Here is a 25,781-nt window from a genome sequence, read left to right as displayed (position 1 = left end):
ACGATTTCACTATCACTTGTTTGAGCTTTTAGTAGAACATTTTTACTTAAAACACTAGTTCCAAAAGAAAACAAAAACACTTCACTATTGCTTCACTTTTGCAAAGGAAAAATTGAAAGAGAATAACTTTACCTTAACCTAGAAAGTACGAACAAATTCTATTTATTTCCACTACTGTGCTTATCTTCCGACAGAAAGGCCTATGTATTCTGCGACTTACAGACTTCTTCAGGGTCGAGCTCTAGCTTTTCTTTTAAAATTATTAGTTTGCAAAAGTGAAATCAATGTTGTTTTTATTTTATCTAGTGTTGCAACTGAATTACAATGTTATTTTTCGGAAAACTTCTTTTGAATTTTTGAATGAAAGAAATCCTAGAAACTGCTATGTCTATATGTTAAAACTCAGGTTGTGTATGATACCTTGTCAAAATTGGTACACAAATGTGTCCACAAATACATCCTACTAAAGAAGATTTTTTTTTATGTTTTGAGCTTGCTTGACCTCCCGTGGATGTTACTCCAGTATCGCCAGACCAGCTACACTTACACAAGGAACTAAAGAGATATCTGCCAGGGACTATGGAGGCATCTTCAGCATGTGAGTGTTAGTGATCTTCTATTTTTAGGCGACAATGGCGCCTGCCACGTCAGGCTGCAGGTCAATGTGGGGAAGCGAAAGGAAGTGATGACTGCAATCGTTTGTATCCACAGCAGATCGAATATACCTCGGCGTCCGCACAAATTCTTGCCTATATCGGAATATTGGGAGGATATGGTTGGCAAAGGGCTCACATATTGGTGCGTGGATGCCAGGCGTAAGGTGAAAGATTGGTGTGTTTATTACTCTGAAGATAATGAAGTACAGTTCGCTTGATTGCATAACTCATAGGCGTTATATGATAGATTGACACTGTGCTATGAAAGTTGGAAGGGAGGCAAACGACTTTTCCAACCCGTTTCTGTTCTAGCGATGGCTATGAACATGTAAATGTATATAAGTTGTGTATGTAAAGAGGAGGGAGAAAGTCTGCAAAGTAGGAGGAAAGGGACGGGCCAGGGATTGAACCTAGGACCTCCTGCATACGAATCAGAAGCAGTAGCCACTAGACCACCAAGCCCATCCTAAAGTAGATTTTTTTTATGAAGATGCGAAAAAAAGCCTCAATTATTTTGACCGATACTGTAGCTACGCAAATCCGTTTCCACTATACTGCCGTTGCGAACAAATTCCACAAATTATCGATGTACTGACCTGCTGTTGCCGTAACAAAAACCATTTGTCAGCACAACAGGTGTCTAGTGTAGTTTTGTTCCCTTTGTTTTCCGCCGTATCGACACCGCTACGCTACGGCTACGGACAACGTACGGATGAACGACGACAGACAACTCTAACGGAAAGGGGTTTCTCTCAATGAAAAACCAACTTGTTGTTAATAGTTTTTCTCGCGCATAAATTTGCACTCCGCATGCTGGGGTCTACGAATGACACCCGGTCCGGGGTATGGAAGGAAGCTGTTCGGTTACTTTTACTTTTACGACGAAGACGACGACGACGACGCAGTCGAATGCATCTTGTTGGATGTGGGGGGTTTTCGATGTTTTAACGGTGTGTAGGATTTTTAGTGTTGCTGGATATCCGGTTTGTGTTTTTCAATTTAACAAATGATACTTTCGACCTTTAGAAGAGTATTTCGAACTTTCAGTCGTTGTCAGTACAAACTCGATTATCCGAGGGTTCAGTTATCTGGGGGTTCGATTATCCATGATTCGATTATCCGGCAAACAACGCTCGATTATCCGGGCCAGGGGTGGGAAATATCTTACGACATCATCAATATTCTATAACTCGCAAAGATTATTGATTTGTTCCTCCGGGAATTTTTCAGGAATTGCTGTGGGATTTGAATTAGTAGTACCACCATGAAACTAGAGTTCCATGCAAAAGAATGTGGGTTATATACATTATATGTTAACCTTTTCCTTCCAACAACTTTGAACTACTGATGTCCAGGCTTGTCCGCACTGAACGCATGAAAATTCTGCTCTTTTGATTTACACCACCAAAACCATCGTATTTATCCAATCTTCCTATTTTCCCTGATAGAAGGATGTTTGAATATTTTAAATGTCATTTCGAACTGTCAAAAAATCGCACCGCAGTGCCGCACTGAGCGTGCAAAGAGAAATTCACTGGGGTGAATTCACCCAGGTGAAATTCTCTTTGCGCGCACAGTGTGGCACTGCGGTGCGATTTTTTGACAGTTCGAAATGACATTTAGGATATTTCAACATCCTTCTATCAGGCAAGATAGAAAGATTGAATAAATACGATGGTTTAGGGGATGTAAATCAAAAGAGCAGAATTTTCATGCGCCGAGTGCGGACAAGCCTGCTGATGTCCTTCTATTTTTGGACGAAAACGGCGACTGCTACGTCAGATTGCAGGTCAATGTAGGGATGGCGAAGGAAGTTATGATTGCAGCAATCGTTTGTTGTCAACAGACCGTGGAGTTCACTGCATCTGTACAAGTTCATACCGATGTCGGAGTGTTGTCGGGAAATGTTTATTTTGGGCATATGGGTTCACGCATTGGTGCGTAGATCAGAGCCGTAGCGTGGTCCCATGGCGCCCTTGGCAAGTATCCAGATTGGCGCCCCACGGCAGTTATACATGGTTAATTTGAAAAAGTTTGTAGTTTATTCATTTTTTTTTTCACTTTATATTTTAGCGTTTTGAAGAAACAAATCCCCCCCAACTTTTTTATTTTCTTCGAATGTTTTTTTATATGCGCATTTCATTGGACATTTTTGGGAGTCACCCAAAAATGTTCCCAAATTTATTTCTTTTATACGAGTATAAGTAAGAACACATTTTGCATTAAAAACTAGACCAGCACAATAATTAGAAATATGTAGCATGCTGCATGAATTTCTTCAGAAGATTGCTGTATTTTTTTTTTCTTTTCTGGACTTTTTATTTAATTGAATTTTGTTTTCAAAAATACATTGAATTTCAATGGTTTTCAGGAATCCTTAAACGATTTATTTCATCAATTTCTGGCGATTATAGTACAATTGGTTTCACCTGAATTTTTCAAAAACTTTTTCAAATGTTTCTTTTGAAGTTTAACCAAAATATTTCTCAGAAGATTTATAAGAAATTATTCAGTAAGCATTGGAATCTCTAGATGAATCGGAATGAAATATTTTTCGGAGAAATTCCTGCGGGAACATCTGGAAGAATACCTCACAAAAGTTCGGGTGATATTTTAGCAAGAATTTTCAATGAAATTCATGGAGTAATTCTTGCAGGAATTCCTGGAGCAGTTCATGAAAAAATGCCTATAGAAAGAATACTTGGAATAATTTTTAAAGGAATCCTTGAAAAAGCTTCTTAAGGATTCTTTGGATGATTTTCTAGAAAAATCCCTAGTTTTATGAAAAAATACCGTGAAAATTTTTTGGAGGAATCCATGCAAAGCTTTCAAAAAAAAAAACTTTTAAGAAGTTTTTGATGAGATCAATGGCACGTTTTCAAAGGGAAGGCCTGAATTTTATTTCAAGGAATTCCAAATTTTTGATCTTTTGGAGAAATTTGTGAGCTTTGTGACCGTGCGGTTAGCGGCGACAGTCGTCTAGGTGTATCGTAAGCCACGGAGTGTGGGTTCGATTCCCGCTCCAGTCGGTGGAAACTTTTCGTCAAACGAAAAATTAATCACTGGGCCACTGGGTGTTCTGTGTTGTCCGTTGTCTAGTGTAAGTAATGTGTTCAGTCTGTGCAGCCTCTGGCTGAAGACGGTGTGAATTGTCTTTAAATTTATGAGGAAATTTATGAAAAGTATGTTATAGGAATTCTAGCAGAACTTTATGAAGTAATCTCTTGTGAATAGATTTTCTTAAGTGATGTGAGATATTTCTACTTTCTAAAGAAATAGAAGACTTTCTTAAGGAAACTTTAGACGAATTTATAATGAAATCTATAAAAGATTTTCTTTAAAACAAAATCTTAGGAATTCTTAGAATTCTTAGAGTGACTTCTAAAGGAATCTGTGAAGGATTTTCTTTTGAAATCTAAGGAGGAATTTCTGGGGAAATCTGTTCTAAGTAATTCTTAAAGATATATTTTAAGAATCTCTATAAGAATTTCTGAAGGAAACTATGGAAAAATCATTGATGATTTTCCAGGAGAAACCCAGGAAATGTGAAATGGAAGTACTGAAATAGAAGCATCAAAATTTAGACTAATTTTTTGAAGAAAGCTGTGGAGAAATATCCTTGAAGAAACTGTCCAAAGATTCATTTAAAGAATATCTGCACAAATTTCTTAATGCAGCAATGGAAGATCATCTAATAAAACCCTTTGAGAAATATCACGAGAGATGCTTTAGCTAATTTCTGAATAAATTCCTAGATTACTTCCTAAACGCCTCTCTGCAGGAATTTCTAAAAGAATCAAAAACATTCGAGGGGAATCTACAGAAGGATTTTTTAAGGATCGCTGAAGTAGTTTCTACGTAAATTTATTAAAACATTCTTGGAGAAATTTTCGAAGAAATCACTAGAAGAATTTCTGGAAGAATTATTAAAAGAGTTTCTAAGAGAAACCCAGCAGGAAATTCCGGAGATAAGCCTGTTGAAATTTATGAAGGAATTCTTGGAAAAATTCATTTGTTTCGAAGAAGTAAAAATTAAGAGAAATCACTTACAGGTATTTTTGGGTGATTACGGATTGAATGTTTTATGCTAGATTTACTTAAGTTTAAGGCTTAAGAAACATTTACTGGAAATAACAGTTGTATGAACTAAAAGAGCACCATCTGAATATATTTCATTTATTATTTTGTTTCAACACTGAAAAGAATTTCAATAAATGCGAAGAAAATGTTCGGAAGTAACCTCAAGACATTCCCCAATGAGAATGTTTCGGAATTTTCAGATACAAACTTTCTCTAAAATTTCGAGAGCATATTGATTTTGGTTTGCTGATTAAAAAACTAAAATAGATTCTTAACCGTAGTGTGGCCAGCAAAAAAAACACCCGTAGAAGGCCGGCAGGGTACCCGGGTACCCACGAAATGGAAATGATTATATCTCAGCCATTTTTTCCACCGATTTTAAAAGTTTTTGCCTCATTCAACTCAGAAACTCTTTATCTATCGAGATCGTATTTGGTTGGACCGGTCCGATCACCATAGGTACCGAAAAACCCGGATTTCCGGATCCATGTTTTTATACAATACAATATACGGGATTTTCGGTAGCTTGGTAGCAATTTCGGTACCAAGCATCGTAAAATTGCTTTGGCATATTGTATCTGACCGGCCTGGAATCATAAAACGTGTTGACTTTGAAACTGTGATTTCGGAACACGCTTCCCGTGGGGCCATGGTTGACCATAAACACTTTAAGGTATCCTAGCCTTAACAATGTGGGTTTCAGTATGGTATAAGGACATTCTCCCAAAAATACGGATTTTTCGAAAACCACGGTGATTAGATCGGTCTAGCCAAATATTTTCCCGATAGATAATGAGTTTCTGAGTTGAATGAGCTAAAAATTTCCAAAATCGATGAAAAATTGACGGAGATATGATCATTTCAATTTCGTGGGTACCCGGGTACCCTGCCGGCCTTCCACGTAATAAAAAAATGCAGGAGCCCCTCCCCCTGCCCCTCCTCACTTTAAAATTCGGTCAACCCCATTAATAAATGTATATTCACGAGTTCTAAGATCTAACAGAGTTCCAACATCCTAGTCTCAATAACCATTAAAACATCGAGATTTGGAATTCAAAAAGGTACCCGGGTACCCTGCCGGCCACATAAGTGTTAAAATGAAATGGTATATAAATTCCCAGGTAACATGGATAAATAAAATGAAATCTGATTTTTTTTTTTTTTGAGAATTCGGAAAAACATATAAATAATGACGAATCTTAGATATTGTAAATAGTAAAATCTTGATTAAATTCAAGAAAACAATAGCATGATCCTGTTTCCTTCTAGCCATAAGCCTTTTCGGCGCCCCTCTAAGGCTGGCGCCCTTGGCAGGGGCCAACCTGGCCAACCGCACGCTACGGCTCTGGCGTAGATGTCAGGCGTATCCAAACCTGTACTTTTGAATACGACCGTATCTTTTTGGAAAAGGTACTGGGTCTCTGTTATCTGCAGGGCGCAAAATTTTCATAGTCATTGACTGAAAACAGCACGAATTTGAATGATTATGCACTGAATATTCAAAACAATCAAATTCATTTTCGCTCTCCCTCTTCACACAGTCAGTCAATTCGTAGTCATTGAATATGAAGCCGATCGAGAAACATCTTCACAATTACCTACGTTTATGGCTACGATTCCTCCCAAAAACACTCCACAACAATCAAATGGGAAAAGATCTGTGTAAAGCACCGTTAAATGTAATCGAAACGTTAATATTTCATCAGCAATTTAACACTTTGTAAGATGTTTACAAATATTCATTGACGTTCATTCAGTTGACAAACGAGTATCGAGCAGCTGAATATGAATATGCAGGCAAGTGAATGAAAATTGCCGCACGGTGAACTTCAACTCTTCTGCTCGAAAATTTTGCGCCCTGGTTATCTGATTATAAGATTCATGCTCGCACCATATTCGCAATCTTCAAGCCAATCGGGACAGCCTCTACAGAGACGCTGATTGATTTCACCGTTCGTCGTTGCTGGTTGCATCACGCCTCCCTGTCGCGATCTTACGCGATCGCGCGCGCGATCTCGTGTAATTAAATATCGCCCATATTCCGCCGTCGCACGCAAACATCCAACCAATGAACGTGCAGTTTCGTCGCAAAAGAAACAAGTGGAAATCGATACAGCTCAATCAAGTTGCAGCAATATCCAGACCTAGATTCTGCGCTGACTGAGCCGGCTGAGGTGGCACCGGACCCGGCGAGATCGAGGGGGAGGGGGTCCAATGCCATCCGCGTGTGGAACGGCGCGGCTCCGCATCCATGGGTGAATGGCAGTAAAGGCCCTTCCCTTATACCTAGGTTATGGTATGGAGAGGCCCTGGCATGATGCATTTGGCATTTAACCGGTAGGGAGGGATTGATGGCGACTACAATCACCGCGGACAATACCGGACCGGTGTGAGTGATTGGCGATCGTAAATTACTCAAGTTAAATCGGTGCGGCTTTGGCGTTCGATTGCCGGAATTGTTGGACTGGGTTAAAATGAGCAAATTTATCTGCGGATTTGGTGAAGGTATTGCTACTTGAAAGGAACTCGTTGCTCTTGGGCACATTGTGTAGGACTGAATTACACTTGATCAACAGAGGGCAACCTAAGTTGTTCGTTGAAAATTTAATAGTATATCAGATCAGACGGTATCACAGAACTAGCATAAACTTTTCTGCAAGAAGTTCTACCCCAACCCTTAATCAATCGAACTCATAAATTTAGAGAATTTGTCAGTGCGGCTTCATCCACGGCCGCTCGACTACGAATCAGATGGTCATAGAACGGCACGTTTGAACACATCATGTATTCATGGATTACTTGAATGCTGACAAATGTCATAGATTTAACATTTTACCTTCCTGTGTGGAGCGGACCTGGTGTGATGGATAGAACACTTGACTATCACGCCGAGGACCTGGGATCGAATCCCACTCCCGACAAACTCGCAAAATGTTCTTCCTTCGGAAGGGAAGTAAAGTGTTGGTCCCGAGAAGAACTAGCCCAGGGCTAAAAATCTCGTTAATACATATATATACAGTGGTTTTTCGGTTTTATCACGATCAAAAAAAATTTTACCGTGATATAAACGAAACCGTGAATTTGGTGAAACGAGAGAAAATGTAATTTTTTCATTCAAAATCGTTCAGCTGTAATATATATGAGTCGTAGTTCACATTTTTAACAGTTTTGGTGGACTGGGCAATGCAGTATTGATTTTATTTTGATTTCGGAATGTTTTAGAACAAGTGTGATAAAAACGAAACGGAAATCGTGATAAAATCGAATAGAAAAGCGTGAATTCGGGCGAGTAGTGATTAAAACGACTAGTGATAAAACCGAATATATATATATATATATATATATATATATATATATATATATATATATATATATATATATATATATATATATATATATATATATATATATATATATATATATATATATATATATATATATATATATATATATATATATATATATATATATATATATATATATATAAGTTACCGAACCTCCATACCCGATCCCGGACTTGTCCGACATTATAGAACGGATGAGGAACACACAACACCAAACACAACAACAACAACAACAGCCACAAGCATGAACCGACTCGACTCATCAAAAAGCTAAACTCCACCGACCAGCAGAACGTGACGGGATGTACGACTCGCATTTCACAGTTTGATAGCGTAAGCATTTATACAGGAACGGTTACCACAACAAGCTAGGCCTATGTAATTTCGAACTCAATAAATCAGTCTTAGTCTTTCTTTCGAACCGTCCACTTGGGATTTTCCTTTTTTAAAAACATATACCGGTAGCCCCGACTTATCGCTGGCGCAGTCTCGACTTGGGGGATAGCCACCCGTTGTGTTTCATAGTGAAATCGTTAGTGTGAAAGCAGATAGGAAACGCGTGTGTTCATCTAGAAGCTGCAGCAGGCGATCATCACCGGCAGAACCAACGTAGGAAGAGCGCCCCAAGGAACCAGAACGCTCGTTAACTTCACCCGCTCCGTCGTCGCTGGCTGGATACCAGTCGATTCGTGGTAAGTTAAACAACCGTTTTTCTTAAAAATCTTTCTCGCTCTCTACACTGCTAACTAACATTTCCATTAATTAACAACCCTAGTATAATAAAAAAGTGAGTGATAATAGTGATATACCCGAGAGATATAAGTGTTTAAGTGATTGTGTAAACAGTATGACAACAAGAGCAATGTCCCTCGCCGATCTACAACAACAGATCGAAGAATTGAGTGCGCTCATTGAGCGGCAGAATATTCAGGCCCAACAGGCCAACGAACAAATAGCTGCTCTTCAAGCAGCCTCTTCAGCCGATGCCCGAACACCGGCTATCCAGGCATCTGCTCAAGCACCTGCCGCAAACGTTCAATTTCCAAAAATTCCAGACCTTATCCGATTGGTTCCGGAATTTGACGGGAACCCCCGAAATCTATCCCGATGGATAGAATCGGTAGAACAGAAGTTAGAAGAATCGAAAAGATTCATCGCACCGAGTGACCAACCAGTAATTCTTCCTATCTGGTTGGGAATCATTCGCGATAAAGTAACAGAAAAAGCAAATGATGCCCTTACCGCTAGCCATACTCCTCTTGAGTGGGGCAGCATAAAAAATACACTAATCGAATATTTTGGAGACAAATCGGATCTATCAATTTTGATTTCAAGGCTGACAAGCCTAAAACAGGGGTCACTGTCAGTGACTGAATTTTACCAAACTTGCAGAAATCTCCTCGCGGACATTAATGCAAAAATCATGATAGGGAATAACACAGCTAACGAAGCTAAAGCAATTATGGGGACCTACGAGTCCCTAATGATAAACGCATTCGTCGATGGGCTACACGATACGATATCTGATCTTACGAGATCAACTCGCCCGCAATCCCTTTTAGATGCGTATCACGTCGCTTCTGAACATGAAGCTGCGTTTCGCAGGAGACGGGAGAAGAATTCTAAGAATATTCCAGACAGTTTTAAACAAAAACAAAACATAACAGCCCCGCAACAGAAACCAATGTACCTTCAAAATACATTTAGACATCCGATACAAGGTAGTTTTAACAGTTCTGGCTATCGCCAAGTTCCACAGAATTCCCCCGGGTTAACACCCCAATACAATAACGGCATAGCTAGACCATTTCAACAAAACTTCGGGCCCAGACCCAATCAATTAGCGATTCCATACATAAAACCTGACCCTTCTGGCCAGAATCGCCAAATCGGTCCAAGACAAGTTCCCTCCTTTAGAAGTACAACTCAGGTTAACGTGCATGAAATGCAAGAAGCACCTTCGGGAATGCATCCCAATGATCAAAGTCAAGAATTTCAGTACGTTCAAGATCAGAACATGGCCACTTCAGCAATCGAGGAACAAACAGAAGAGTTAAATTTTTGCACGGATATGGAACAACCGGTAACCGAATGACGAGTAACTTCCTTCCATATTTAGAAATCCCCAGGAAGAATAATGAGAGTTTTAAATTCCTTATTGATACTGGGGCTAACAAAAATTATATTGCACCGGAAATAGTTCCAAACAGATTCATACTATCAGGACCTTCACAAAATATCAAAAACGTAAGCGGTAAACACAAAGTTAATCAATATACATTCCTGAACCCCATAGAAAACTTCATTCACGGGGTTCCCAGACAAAAGTTCTTTTTGTTTAGATTTCATGATTTCTTCGATGGCCTTATCGGCTTTGAAACGCTTCGTTCAATGGGTGCTTTAATTGATACAGCAACTAATTCGATCATAATTAACGATCACATCATACCATTGCAGAAAAAGTTCCCTACTAAGGAACAATTGAATTTTCAAGAACACGAAACTCTCGTGAAAGAGTTTCCTGTCAGAATCAAGGAGGGCGATTTTTTCATTGAGAATGATATTCCCATTGCGCAAGACGTAATTCTTCCTTCAGGAGTATACAGTGCGCGAAACGGTATAGCTACATTTCTCATTATTAATTACAGCAGCAAACCAGTGGATATCAAAATCGACAAAGAAGCCTTGTTTACTGAGATCCACACTTTTGAACAAATTTCTCCTGAATCATTTAAATTTATGGATCAGAAAAGGGAATCCAAAGCAACAATCAAAGAGAAAATCAGGATGGGACACTTGAACTCAGAGGAAGAGGATAAACTCCTTAACGTTTTAAAACAATTTCCAGAAGTCTTTCACGACAATGACGGAAAACTGACATTTTCTAACGCCGTTAGACACCCCATCCATACAAAAGATGATTTGCCTATTTATACTAAAAATTACCGCTACCCTTTTTGTCACCGAGAAGAGGTCCAGCGGCAAATAGCTAAAATGTTAGATCAGGGTATTATTCGACCATCGAACAGCCCATGGTCATCCCCAATTTGGATCGTACCAAAGAAGACCGACGCTTCTGGTACGCAAAAATGGCGTTTAGTGGTAGATTATCGTAAGCTTAATCAAAAGACCACGGATGATCGCTACCCGATTCCTAACATCAACGACATTCTCGACAAGTTAGGAAAATGCCAATATTTTTCGACAATAGACCTCGCTTCTGGTTTCCACCAGATCGAAGTCCATAAGAAAGACATTCAGAAAACTGCGTTTAGTGTCGATGGAGGGCACTACGAGTTTGTCCGAATGCCTTTCGGATTAAAAAACGCACCCGCTACGTTCCAGAGGGTAATGGACAACGTTCTTCGGGAACATATCGGTGTGCGATGTCTAGTATACATGGATGATATTATCATCTATTCTACTAGCTTACAGGAGCATCTAATAAATCTTAAAAAGGTTTTAGAAACCCTCCGTAAATATAATTTAAAAATTCAGCTCGACAAATGCGAATTTCTCCAGAAAGAAGTCGCATTTCTAGGGCATGTGGTAACGCCAGAAGGGGTGAAACCCAACCCCGAAAAGATTAATGCAATAAGGAATTGGCCGCTACCCAATAATGAAAAAGAGCTGAGAGCCTTTTTAGGAGTTATCGGCTATTACAGGAAGTTCATTAAAGACTTCGCAAAAATTTCAAAACCCTTGACTCAACAGCTCCGCAAAGGAGAAACTATCAGACACACCGCCGACTTCATTTCAGCCTTTCAAAGATGCAAAGAAATCCTAACGAGCAGCCATGTCCTGCAATATCCGGATTTCTCGAAGCGCTTTATACTCACTACCGATGCGTCGAATTTTGCTTTAGGCGCGGTACTGTCCCAAGGTCCCATAGGATCGGACAAACCAATCGCCTTCGCCTCTCGTACGCTTACACAAACCGAGGAAAAATACTCGGCTATCGAGAAGGAGCTCTTAGCAATCGACTGGGCGTGTAAATATTTTCGTCCCTACCTGTTCGGTAGGAAATTTAGTTTGTACACAGATCACAAACCTTTAACATACGCCCTGAACCTCAAAGGTTCAAACGACAGGTTAATCAGATGGAAACTACGGCTTGAAGAATTCGACTATGAAATCCACTACAGGCCCGGAAAACAAAATGTGATCGCAGATGGGTTATCCAGAATACCGCAACAAATAAATTTGAACGAGCAAGAATCATCCTCATCATCTTCCAGCAATGATAGCGACGATAGTGAAGACAACAATACTGTCCATTCTAGCTCGTCTGATTCAAGTGAGTATATAGGAATGACCGAACGTCCTATAAATTATTATAAAAATCAAATTTTGATCAAAGAGGGCGATCAAAATTCGGAAGTCTACGAAGAAATTTTCCCCTCAATTTTCCGTCGAACTATTACCAGATTTGCGTTCGGAATACCCTACGCTATAAAAATTCTCAGAGACTACATGAGTCCTACCAAGATCAACTGCAAATTATGTCCAGAAAAATGGTTAAACACATTACAGATCGCATACAAAAACTACTTTTCTAGGAATAAAACGTTCAAGCTTGTATTAACACAATCAATCTTACAGGATCTAATTACCGCAGAAGAGCAAGACCAAATAATAGAAAGAGTCCATCAACGTGCACACAGGGGTGCAACAGAGAACTATGAGGTCATCAAGAAAGAATTTTATTTCCCCAGACTCCAGAAAAAGGTACAGGAATTCATCAACCTCTGCAAGGAATGTCTGGAGAGTAAGTATGAAAGATGCCCTTATAAGGTTAAATTCGCGTACACCCCGATTCCTAAAAAACCACTCGACATTCTTCATTTGGATATTTTCATTTCATCACCAAATACCTTTCTATCTGCAATAGACAAACTATCAAAATTTGCCATGCTCATTCCGATAAAGTCTAGATCAATACCTGATGTCAAGCGAGGCATAGTAAAATTGATTTCGACTTTCGGAACACCTAAATTAGTCGTCTGTGATAATGAAGCAGCATTTCGCTCTATTGAGGTAAGAGGGTTTCTTCAAAGGTTACAGGTAGAAATGTATTTTACCCCCTCTAATCACAGCGAAACAAATGGAACGGTAGAACGATTTCATTCGACTCTTTCTGAAATATTTCTTTGTATTAAACCAAGCTACAACGATTTAACAAACAAAGAACTCTACAGAATCGCGACAGCCCTTTATAACTCTACGATCCACGCAGTTACTAAATTGAAACCATTAGAGGTTTTTTATGGTGTAAAGGAAGGAGAAGAAAGAACACTTAATTTGGAGCGAATTCTTGAAAATCGGAATCATGTTTTTGACGAAGTAGTTGCGAAAATAGAAGCCAATCAAGCGAAAACAATAGAGGCGAGAAACAGAGTCAGGGAAGACGCTCCAAAACTTAAAAAGCGGGAAGTAATCTACAATAGAATACAGGGTATTAGAAGAAAAACAAAAAGAAGATACAAGCCACAAATCGTGAAAAATAATAGAAGGAAAACCTATATAGACAGTCGCAACATTAAACTTCATAAATCCAAATTAAAGAGAAGAAGGAAAACTCCATCATAAAAAAATAAAAAAATAAAAAAAATCATTCTGACTTTCATAGCAATCAAAAACAAGTAAACCCTAATCACAGTTGTGGTAACCTTAGTTTAATAGTTCAAATTTTCAATCATCCCAAATCACCAATAACCATACTAACCACCTGCTAATATTGTTAAATTTCAGATTACTTTATTCATCCTACTCATATCGATTATAACAGCTTGTCAATCCCAAAAGATGTCAATACGTGACTTACAAAATGATCCGCTATTGCTTGTAGAAATGAAATCGTGTAAAATTCAGACCGGTACTATCAAGATCATTCATCCTATCAATATCTCATCAATAGAAGAAACCGCGGAAATTCTCGTACAAGCAGCATACAAAATTAATGTTCAAGCAACTAACCCATTAACCAATATGTTGAGACTCAAAACAAAGAAACTGTTCAGCAACCTACATCAGCTAAAACCACAGCAACACCACCGAGCAAAGAGATGGGATACCGTCGGCACCGTTTGGAAGTGGATTGCCGGAACTCCCGACGCCTCCGATCTTCATGCCATTAACAGTACCATGAACGATCTAATAGATCAAAATAATCAACAATATAAAGTAAATCAAAATATCAACGACCGGATTCAGAAGCTCACATACGCAATCAAGGAAATAACCACTCAGGCAAGTTTGAATGACCTTATGATGAACGACCTCGAGATCATCACCTCCATTTTGAACATCGACACTCTAAACCAATTACTCGAAGACATACAGGATGCAATCATGCTATCAAAATTATCCATTACATCGAACAAAATACTATCAATTCGCGAGATACTAAATGTCAAAGGATTACTTGAGGAGCAAGGAGTTAATATACACCTACCGGATGAAGCACTGCAGTTTGTCACCCCAAAGTTTGCCACTAGCCCGGGAATCTTGCTGTATTTCATGCAAATACCGTTGCTAGACAACAGTACTTCGTCAATTATCAGGATATACCCAATTGTCAACCAAAATCACACCATAAACGAATACCCGGAATACATAGTAAAGAACGGAAACCACATCTTCACAACCCAAAAGCCAAATGACTACGTTCAAAAGTATGCATACCTCAAGGAACTCAACGATGGATGCATCGCGCCTTTAATCATTGGGAGAAAACCTGTATGCAGCGCAGTTTTCAATAATCGGACAATCTATGAACTCATCTCGGATAATACAATTTTAATTTCAAACATCAGAAACAAGACACTGGAATCGAACTGCGGACCGGATAACCGCACATTGGAGGGTAATTTGCTAATCCAATTTGCAAATTGCACAATCAAAATCAATAACCAGACATTTAGGAACGAGGAATTCACCAGCCAGCCTGTATTGATACACAACTCATTCTACAACCTCAATCCAGATTGGAACCTTAAAGACGAACCCGATTTAGGAGCAATTCACCAAAATACAATAGAGAACCGCCGCCACCTGGACCACGTCTACCTGGAGCAGAGCAAACTGAACTTCAAATTTTGGAATCTATTCGGAGGAGTTTCATTAACAGGATCTACATTTCTAATCATCGGCATAATCATCATACTCAAATACGGAACGGGACGTTCCTCACTTAGGGGGGGAGTAGTTACCGAACCTCCATACCCGATCCCGGACTTGTCCGACATTATAGAACGGATGAGGAACACACAACACCAAACACAACAACAACAACAACAGCCACAAGCATGAACCGACTCGACTCATCAAAAAGCTAAACTCCACCGACCAGCAGAACGTGACGGGATGTACGACTCGCATTTCACAGTTTGATAGCGTAAGCATTTATACAGGAACGGTTACCACAACAAGCTAGGCCTATGTAATTTCGAACTCAATAAATCAGTCTTAGTCTTTCTTTCGAACCGTCCACTTGGGATTTTCCTTTTTTAAAAACATATACCGGTAGCCCCGACTTATCGCTTATATATATATATATATATATATATATATATATATATATATATATATATATATATATATATATATATATATATATATATATATATATATATATATATATATATATATATATATATATATATATATATATATATATATATATTACCTTCCACAAGTAGAAAATTAACGAAATTCAATTATTAAAAGTAATTCGTGTGCATATCAGCAAAACTTCTTTAACTATAGAAAACTGTCTTGAATCCGGCCTGTAGTTTGTGTGTATGGGACGGATTTACTCAAACTCAAGAAAATACAGAGATTCTTTCTTTAGAATTCAATTCGATAAGGTACCTATTAAGGTGGCCCACACTTATATGAAAAATAAAAATTTCGAAAAATGCCAAGTCTTACCTCCTAAATCAGTGGTTTTGGACTCCCAGAAGCTACGTTCAAAATTTGAGCGAAATCGGCTGAGCCTAAGGGGGCGCTCAAAACGCTTGAAGTTTGTATGGGAAAACTTGGGATAATGTATGCAGAAATTTTAAGTTTTCGAATTTTGCCGCTAGGTGGCGCTGTAAGCGTTCAATAATCAAACCCTTTGGTATTATTGTAGGTAACTATATGCCAAACAACTTTGTCGAAGACCGCAAAGTGATCCAACGTCTGTGAAAAAAGTTATACCCTAGGAAAAGTGAGGATAAACTTTATTGTTGTTTTTCCAATACATGTAAAGGAATAATATCAATAATGAAATCACAATGCTTTGCCTCACTTTGCCTAGGGTATAACTTTTTTCGCAGCCTTTGGTTCACTTCGCGGTCTTCGACAAAGTTGTTTGGCACATAGTCACCTATACAATAATACCAAAGGGTTTGATAATAATATAATAATACCAAAGGGTTTGATTTTTGAACGCTTACAGCGCCACCTAGCGGAAAAATTCGAAAACTTAAAATTTCTGCATACATTTGGCCAAGTTTTCCCATACAAACTTCAATTGTTTTGAGCGCCCCCTCAACTTAACCGATGTTGCTCAAATTTTGAACGTAGCTTCTGGGAGTCCAAAACATCTGATTTAGGAGGTAAGACTTTACATTTTTCGAAATTTTTGTTTTTCATATAAGTGTGGGCCACCCTAGTACCTATTCTAAGCAGGAATTATACAGAACTATTTAAAACATTGAACATACCCTGTTTAGCACCAACAAATGATATGTTACGGTTAATTAAACTGAACACACGCACCTCTTCATAGCACCTCATCCAATAATAATCAACGGATTTGTTGCATGCGTTCTGGTTGGTGAATTTCCGCGGAAAACACACGCGTACCGAGTGCATGAGTCAGGCCTTGCTTGGAAGAGCCACCATGCTTCGAATCGAACAATTATTGACTTCCATCTTTGTTGAGACGCGATAAAACTTCAGACCCAGGAAAGCGAATGACCTTGGGCAGTACGTTACGTAAAACATTGCTTACTGCTCACAGATACGAGGATCGACAATCTAGATAGCTCAATTATCAACGCCAGGAGGATTCCGCGCAGACTTGATTGCTTAATAACGGCAAGGTGCCTACTCCCATCAGTACCCATCATCGCAACAAATGGATGCTTCCAGGAACGACCAGACCATATTCACATTACGCAGCCTATCGACTGCTGCTATAGTTCATTCTACTTCAAGCTTCGAGCCTATATGCACGTACCAATCGACAATGTGCGTACTGTGTAATTGGTATTCGGATGAAGGGAGCAATATGCATATTGCGTTTTTCATTCTCTTATCCCTGATCGGAAGAAAGTTCTTTGGCCTGGGGACCCGAGCAGGAATGAATAACTGCCACATAACTAGAGCATACCAAAGTCAGGTATCATACCAAGACAAGGTATTGATCGGTTGTCCAGGTATTGCACATAACTTATTTTGGTATTTTGTAGGTATTGATACAATACCTCAACGAGTTATTGGTTTGGTGTTGAGGACTGCTTGAGGTATTATTGAGTTATGGGAAAATCGCTATTTGTATGGAAATATTGCCGATTATTATTTAGGTATTGCCATACCTGATATCATTATTCACACGTTATGCACAGAATACACACCAGTTATTATTTTAGGTATTTTACCTCTTATGCAGGGCTACTTAATACCTCATTCAGGTTGTAGGTATTCGGTTTTCCATACCTGAGTTAGTTATTCTTCAGCTATTTTTCCTGCTCGGGGAGTGCGACTTTGCATCATCAAGATTCCAAGCAAGTGTGTGTGTAAGTGCATGAAGTGTTGATTTATAACAACCCCATTTGCATACACGACGCATACAGAACGAAGCATTCCAGATTGAAGATTGACGATATCTATGTCTACGGTATCGGTAGTCTGTCCCTACTGGTACAGCGAAATGTTGTATGAGAATGAAGATGTTCTCCATTTTTTGTATTTATGAATCAGAGTGTTTTTTTTTCTATGTACTGTAGTATCTGATAGAGGCAATAGTTTTTCTATTTATTATTATCATTATTTTTGTGGAGCGGACCTGGTGTGATGGTCAGAACACTTGACTATCACGCCGAGGACCTGGGATCGAATCCCACTCCCGACATACTCACAAAATGTGGGTTCTTCCTCCGGAAGGGAAGTGAAGCGTGGGTCCCGAGATGAACTAGCCTAGGGCTAAAAATCTCGTTAATACAGATAAAAAAAAATATCATTATTTTTACTATAGAGTTTTGGCACTTCTCTGCATAAATGCTGGAAATTTTCACCATCCCCAGGGTATCGCTGTGCTGAAGTGGATTACGCTCTAGGGATTTCCTCCTCTCTCCTCTCTCCTTTTCTTGGCGTAACGTCCTCACTGGGACAAAGCCTGCTTCTCAGCTTAGTGTTCAATGAGCACTTCCACAGTTTTTAACTGAGAGCTTCCTCTGCCAATGACCATTTTGGGGCTGTCCATAAACCACGTGGTCATTTTTCTGGGACTTTTCAACCCCCCCCCCCCCCCCCCGCGTGGTCATTAGTCCATACAAAAAATTTTATTCGTCCATACAAAATGGTCATTGGCCGAACCCCCCCCCCCCCCCCTCATGACCACGTGGTTTATGGACAGCCCCTTTGCATGTGTATATCGTGTGACAGGCACGAAGATACTCTATGCCCAAGGAAGTCAAAGAAATTTCCTTTACGTAAAGATCCTGGACCGACCGGGAATCGAACCCGTCACCCTCAGCATGGTCATGCTGAATACCCGTGCGTTTACCGCCTCGGCTATATGGGCCCTATGGGATTTCATGAGCTGGTTATTGCTCTGATCGTAATGAGTCTGCTTCGGATTTACCAGTCAGTTGTTGTGATTCGGTAACCGTCAAGTTATAGTGAAGGCCCTAACAATCACCAGTTTTTGGATGCTGATCAGCTACTATCATCAAAACGACAACCGTAACTATAAGGACATCCTCTAGAGGCCACATCTTCTTCAACTGCTCCTCCAGGTCATGGCACTTCGTTATATTGCCGGAGAACGGTGATTGAACATTATGGTACAGCGATGTCGATGACGGTTACCCGCTTCATCCTTTTGTCGTAAACCACAATGTCGGGCAGGTTGGCATGATGACGTCCGTAATGATCTGGCGATCCCAGGTTTATGAAACTAGTTTCCAGAACCATGTTCGGCTTCATAGCATGCTGTTGGTGCTCAACGTTGCCAATGTGACGATCAAGGTGGGCAGATCGAGCTAATACTGAGAAGCCTGCAGCAACATTCTCCGTTATTTTTCCTACTAAATTGCACTTCATAGAGCGATCTTCCCCGTCTTCGTGCAATTTGTACTGCCGGTAGTTCTCCGTCGCTATAACCCGGTCCTGGACGACTACAATAAAACCACATGGGATCTTCTGTTTCCGATAGGAGATCACCTCGAACCATCTACGCGTTCGACGCCGCCTTATAGATATGCTCGAGCTCCAGTTGATGGAGGTGCGTCCCATGCAACTTATTCTGCTTCCACGTTACGATCCTCTCGTCGACGGCTTTGATGTAGCAGTGTAGCTGACAATCTTCCTGCGCCAAATGCAGGGTGCTGTGGTCGGTTTACATATAATACGAAATATGCCCGTAGCTGCATCGGTGACGTCTCTATTTACTTCTCCATGAACGACTTTGCGTGACACACACGATGCGTGCTTGATGAACGCCTCGATGACAGGTGTAGCATCTGCGCTCCACATGTCCCGCATAGCAACCATATTTTCTAGAAGGACCACACCAGTGGTACCTACCGCGAAAGTCTATCCGTTCCCATAGCATCGATCTGCTTAGGCGACAAATGCTATGTTCGCATATGCAGAACGATGACCACCAACCGTTTCGGTAATTCTGACGCAACAAAAATGTGTCATACTCATATTTCATTTTCCCATGCCAAAGGCATAAAGTTATCACCAAGCGCCTTTAGCCTTGAACCCGCCTTCTCCATATCGTAACTCTCTCTGGATCTTCTCTCTCTGTCTTTCGAATATCGATCGTCATCGATCGTTTACACAAATACAAGCAAATGACATCCAGCTACCTCCAGTAGGCTACATGTAACTAAAAATTGAAAAATACATCATTCTGATTTCAACCACCAACCGGACGAGTGATAAATCAATATCACATCCAAAGTTAAAATTAAGAAGTTCCCCTCATGGCGACCGTGTACAAGTCCTCGAACTTGCGTAGCTAGTGAACAGTGACTAGTGATTGATACTTGAAAGCAGAGGCTTGAACTGCTTTTCCAACAGTGATTCTTCGCTAATCGTTAGTAAAAGTGAACAGTGACAATGGAATAAATGGTTCAAAGCCCAAAATAACAACAAGTGGAACAGTGATTTTTCCCTGATAGTTAGTAAAAGTGAACAGTGACAATGGGAAAAAATGGTTCGAAGCCCAAAATAACAACAAGTGGAACAGATGTTGAAATCAACAACATCTTGGAGCAGCACCAAGATCTGCATGAAAGTCACGAGTTGAAACTCTGGCTTATACTTGTGCTTGTTGCAATTCAAGTGACCGTATTGTGCTACAAAGAACTTAAACGGCTTAGCCGTCAAAACGCAATAAAAGCGGCGAAAATCGTCGGTAAACATGAAAACGTGTAAACATCAAAATTCTGACTAAAGTGAATAAACAGTGAACAAAACCCCAGGGTTAACCGGCAACCTGGAGCGACCCATCATCAGGCCAACCGGCAACAGGGAGCGGCCAACGGCGCGATGTGTTGCAGATTAATCGCAACAGTGGAGCAGAGTGAGTTGTATTGCAGTCGTTAATAGCGGACCGGATGTGATGAGAGGTAATTACCAAGAACTCAAAAATATTTACGATGACCTTAAATCAAAAGTAGGAACTAGATCTTCAAGTCGTTTATTATTACGGACCAAAAATAGATCTAAATTTCTAGTCTCAGAAATAACTCAATATTGTTTTCTTCACGATAACTCTAACATTAGAGTTCTTACCGAAGAAGCACAATATATTTTTAAAAAGATTATAGAATTAATAGATAATAAAGCCGAAAATCCTCTCATATCCTTAAAGGCAACGGTAACCGCAATTATTTTCAAAAATAGACTATTCAAAATGGCGTTAGTTGTGGATGTCAAGTTAGGAACATCTTTGATCCCGATTTATGACGGGAATACAGCAAATTTAGACGGATTTATCGACGCAGTAACACTATTTGAAACCACCGTGAATCAAGCCTTCGAGAAAGGCACAGCGGATCAAAAAACCGCGGCGTCAAACACAGTTTTACAACTAGTTAGAACGCGCCTCACTGGTAAAGCACGACAAGCATTGGCAGCGAATCAGTCGTTGAAACAATTGCTTGACGCAATACGAGTAAGGTGCGCATCTAAAGTTTCACCTGACAGTGTTATCGCCAAATTAAAAACCCTGAAACAGGGCGGGGACCTGAACAATTTTTGCGATCAGGTGGATAAATTATGTAATGAACTCCAAGCGGCATACTTGCGTGATGCAATTCCGCAAGACACCGCTAGTAAAATGGCTACGAAAAGAGGAGTCGAGTCATTAATTAATGGCACAAAGAACAGTGAAACACGGATGATTCTTAAGGCTGGGACATATGATAGCATTTCCGATGCTATTCAAAAAGTTTTGGAAAATGATGCATGCGAAAACAAACCACCAAGTGCGCAAATGTTTGCAGCACGAAGTATGCAACAACCTAATCGTAGGGGAAATTTTTCTAACAACCGTGGACATGGTCGTGGATATTTTGTACCCAATCGAGGAAGTTACAATAATTTCCAAAGGAACGGAAACTTTCGCGGAAATTTCCACGGAAGAGGTAATTTCACCAACAGAGGTTACCATCAAGGTAGGGGATCGTATCATCAACGTGGACAATTTGCTCAAAGAGGACACTCTAATCCTCATTATGGAATGTATGTAGCTCAAAACATTCCTCAACAATTTAACCAACAACAGAATCCTCCCCCAGTTCAAAGCAATATGCAACCTACTCCGTTAATTCATCATTCAGGCCAACCCCAGTTAAATTTTTTAGGCCTACCACAAGGGCAGTTTATGCCATAAACCTATCTGCAACCAATTTTGTGCTTTTAAACATTGAATGTGCCGAACAACAATGTAGTTTTATAATAGATTGTGGTTCTGACATATCAGTGATAAAAGCATCAAAATTGAGATTTCAACAAAACTATAACCCTAATGACACATGCATGATTTCCGGAATAGGCAATGGTACCATACATACTTATGGAGCACTTACTACTAATCTTCTGATAGATGAATTTTCGTTTCAACATAAACTGTATATAGTTAATGATAACTTTCCAATTCCTACCGACGGAATATTGGGAAGAGACTTCTTTACCTCGTATAGGTGTTGTATCGATTATAACACATGGATTCTGTCAATCAATGCTTTTAACACTTGCATTACCATACCAATAATTGAAAAATCACGTACAAAACAAATCATACCACCACGGTGTGAGATGATTAAAAAATTAGATTTACTAAATCTTACAGAAGATATGGTCACTATATCAAATGAAATAATACCAGGTTTAATGTATGCAAATTGCATTATAAATAATGAAAATAAATTCGTGAAGTTCATAAATACCACGAATGAAAATATAATCCTTCCAGAAGACTTCATACCTACTATGACCCCTTTAAGAAATTTTTGCTACCATGGTAAAATTTCTAACCAATCCTCGAACAATGTAAGAAATGAACGTTTGTTACGTGAATTAGAATTGAATAATATTGACCCAAAAATTAAACCTTCTCTTGAACGTTTATGTATGCAATATAATGACGTTTTTGCATTAGAAAATGACAACCTTTCCACTAATAATTTTTATGAACAAGAAATTTCGTTGAATGATAATTCTCCTGTCTATATTAAAAATTACAGAATTCCTGAAGCTCAAAAATCAGAAATTGATCTACAAGTTAGAAAAATGTTAGACCAAAAAATTATTCAAAATTCAACCTCGCCATACAACTCGCCCATTCTACTTGTTCCAAAGAAGACTGATTCAGATACTAAAAAATGGAGATTAGTTGTCGATTTTCGACAATTAAATAAGAAAATCGTACCCGATAAATTCCCATTACCTAGGATTGATGAAATACTAGACCAATTGGGCAGAGCGAAATATTTTTCGACTCTCGATCTAATGTCTGGATTTCATCAAATCCCGTTACAAGAACACTGTAGAAAATTTACCGCATTTACAGCAGGAAATGGTCATTTTGAGTTCAATAGGCTTCCATTTGGATTAAATATTAGTCCAAACAGCTTTCAGCGCATGATGACGCTGGCGCTTAGTGGTCTACCACCGGAATGCGCATTGCTTTATGTAGATGACGTAATTGTCATAGGATGTTCACTAACGCACCACCTAAAAAACCTATCTAACGTATTTGAGCGTATGAGAAATTGTAATTTAAAATTAAACCCAAAGAAGTGTTGTTTCTTTCGATCAGAAGTAACATTTCTTGGCCACAACGTGTCACAAGAAGGAGTACAGCCCGACAAATCCAAGTATTCTATTATACGAAATTACCCAATCCCGAAAAATGCTGACGAAACGCGTAGGTTTGTTGCATTTTGCAACTACTACAGACGTTTCATACCTAATTTTGCTGAAATATCTCACCCTTTAAATCAACTCACAAGAAAAGATGTAAAATTCCACTGGAACGAAAACTGTCAAACAGCATTTCTTACATTGAAACACCAACTTTTGTCGCCCAAAATACTTAAATTTCCAAATTTTACGAAAACATTTATTATCACTACTGATGCTTCAAAAGTGGCTTGCGGAGCTGTTCTAGCTCAAGAGTACGATGATATCGAGTTACCAGTGGCGTTCGCTAGTCGGACGTTTACAAAAGGTGAAGCGAATAAATCGACTATAGAGCGTGAACTAGCCGCAATTCACTGGGCAATTAAATATTTCCGACCGTATGTGTATGGAAGAAAATTTGTTATTAAAACTGACCACAGGCCTCTCGTTTATCTTTTTACTATGAAGGATCCATCATCCAAACTAACACAAATGCGGTTAGATTTGGAAGAGTTTGACTTCACAGTACAATATATAAAAGGGAAAAGCAACGTTGTATCAGATGCACTTTCTAGAGTGATTCTCGATATACATGAACTGAAAAATATGTACATAATTACTAGGTCAATGACCAAAAATAAATTATCCCCACAAATCGTTCAACCGGCTCCACCGGAACCTGATCAATTCCGAGTGTATGATGCCATCAACGGTTTAGAAACTTTTGACATACCTAAGCTAAGTTTCTCATTTAACCAAACAAATAATAAATTTAATTTACTTTTATTCAATAAAAAATATTCTAAGAGTCTAGCTCTAGCGCTAGATCTCGATTTAAATTTAATGCCAATGTTGAAGAGAGCATTTGAAATTATAGATAAAGGGATCCCTTCTACCATTAAAAATTCAAATATTAAAAGAAATACAAGAAATGCTATTAAATTTAGCTCAAAGAAGGCCAAACATTTTGCAATCGCAAACAGCGATATGATTTTTAAATACGTAGACATAAATTTATTTAAGGAACTAGGTAACAAAATTCTTAGGAATTGTACCATATTGATTTATGAAAAACCCAAATTTATTAAATCAGATACCGAAGTAGATCAAATTCTGCATCAGTATCATAATACTCCACTTGGTGGACATATAGGAATAAATCGGTTATACCGTAAATTAAGACCAATCTTTTATTGGCATAATATGAAACAAATTATTACAGATTACGTGAAAAAATGCGAACTCTGTAAAAGAAATAAGCACTTCGCACAAGTGCAAACTCCCGCCATAGTCACTTCGACACCCATTAAACCTTTCGAAGTAGTATCGATCGATACTGTCGGTCCGTTTTCACTGTCGATTAACGGGAACCGATATGCAGTATCGATGCAATGCGACTTTACAAAATTTATCATTCTAGTACCCGTTCCAGACAAAACTGCAGCCACTATGGCAAAGGCCGTAGTTGAGCAATGCATATTAATATTTGGCCCGATGACAAAAATTAAAACTGATCAAGGAACAGAATTTAAAGCTGTCTTTGACGAAGTTTGTAAAACCTTACAAATAACACATACATGTTCAACAGCCTATCATCCGCAAACAATAGGCGCGTTAGAGAGAAATCATAGGTGTTTAAATGAATACCTACGAAATTTCTGTAACGATCGTGCTAATGATTGGGACAACTGGCTTGCATATTACTGTTTTTCGTACAACACAACGCCCAACCTTGACCACAACTACACGCCTTTTGAGTTAGTCTTTGGTAAGAAGCTAAACACCTTTGAAATAATACAAAGCAAAACTACCCCGTTATACAACTACGAATCCTTTGAAAAAGAAATGAAATACAGGTTACAAATTGCTCACACTCAAGTTTTAGATGCTATACAAAAAACAAAAACAAAACGAACCATCAAATTAAATGAAAACGTCAGAAATACGGATATTATTATTGGTGATATAGTTTATTTGGCTCAAGAAAATAGAACAAAATTGGATCAAGTAAATTCAGGTCCGTATACAGTGATTAAAACAACAGAATCTAACGCTACAATAAGAAATA

This window comes from Aedes albopictus, chromosome 2 (assembly GCF_035046485.1).
Source record: "Aedes albopictus strain Foshan chromosome 2, AalbF5, whole genome shotgun sequence".
In the NCBI taxonomy this organism is placed as follows: domain Eukaryota; kingdom Metazoa; phylum Arthropoda; class Insecta; order Diptera; family Culicidae; genus Aedes; species Aedes albopictus.
This window is presented reverse-complemented; position numbering follows the sequence as displayed.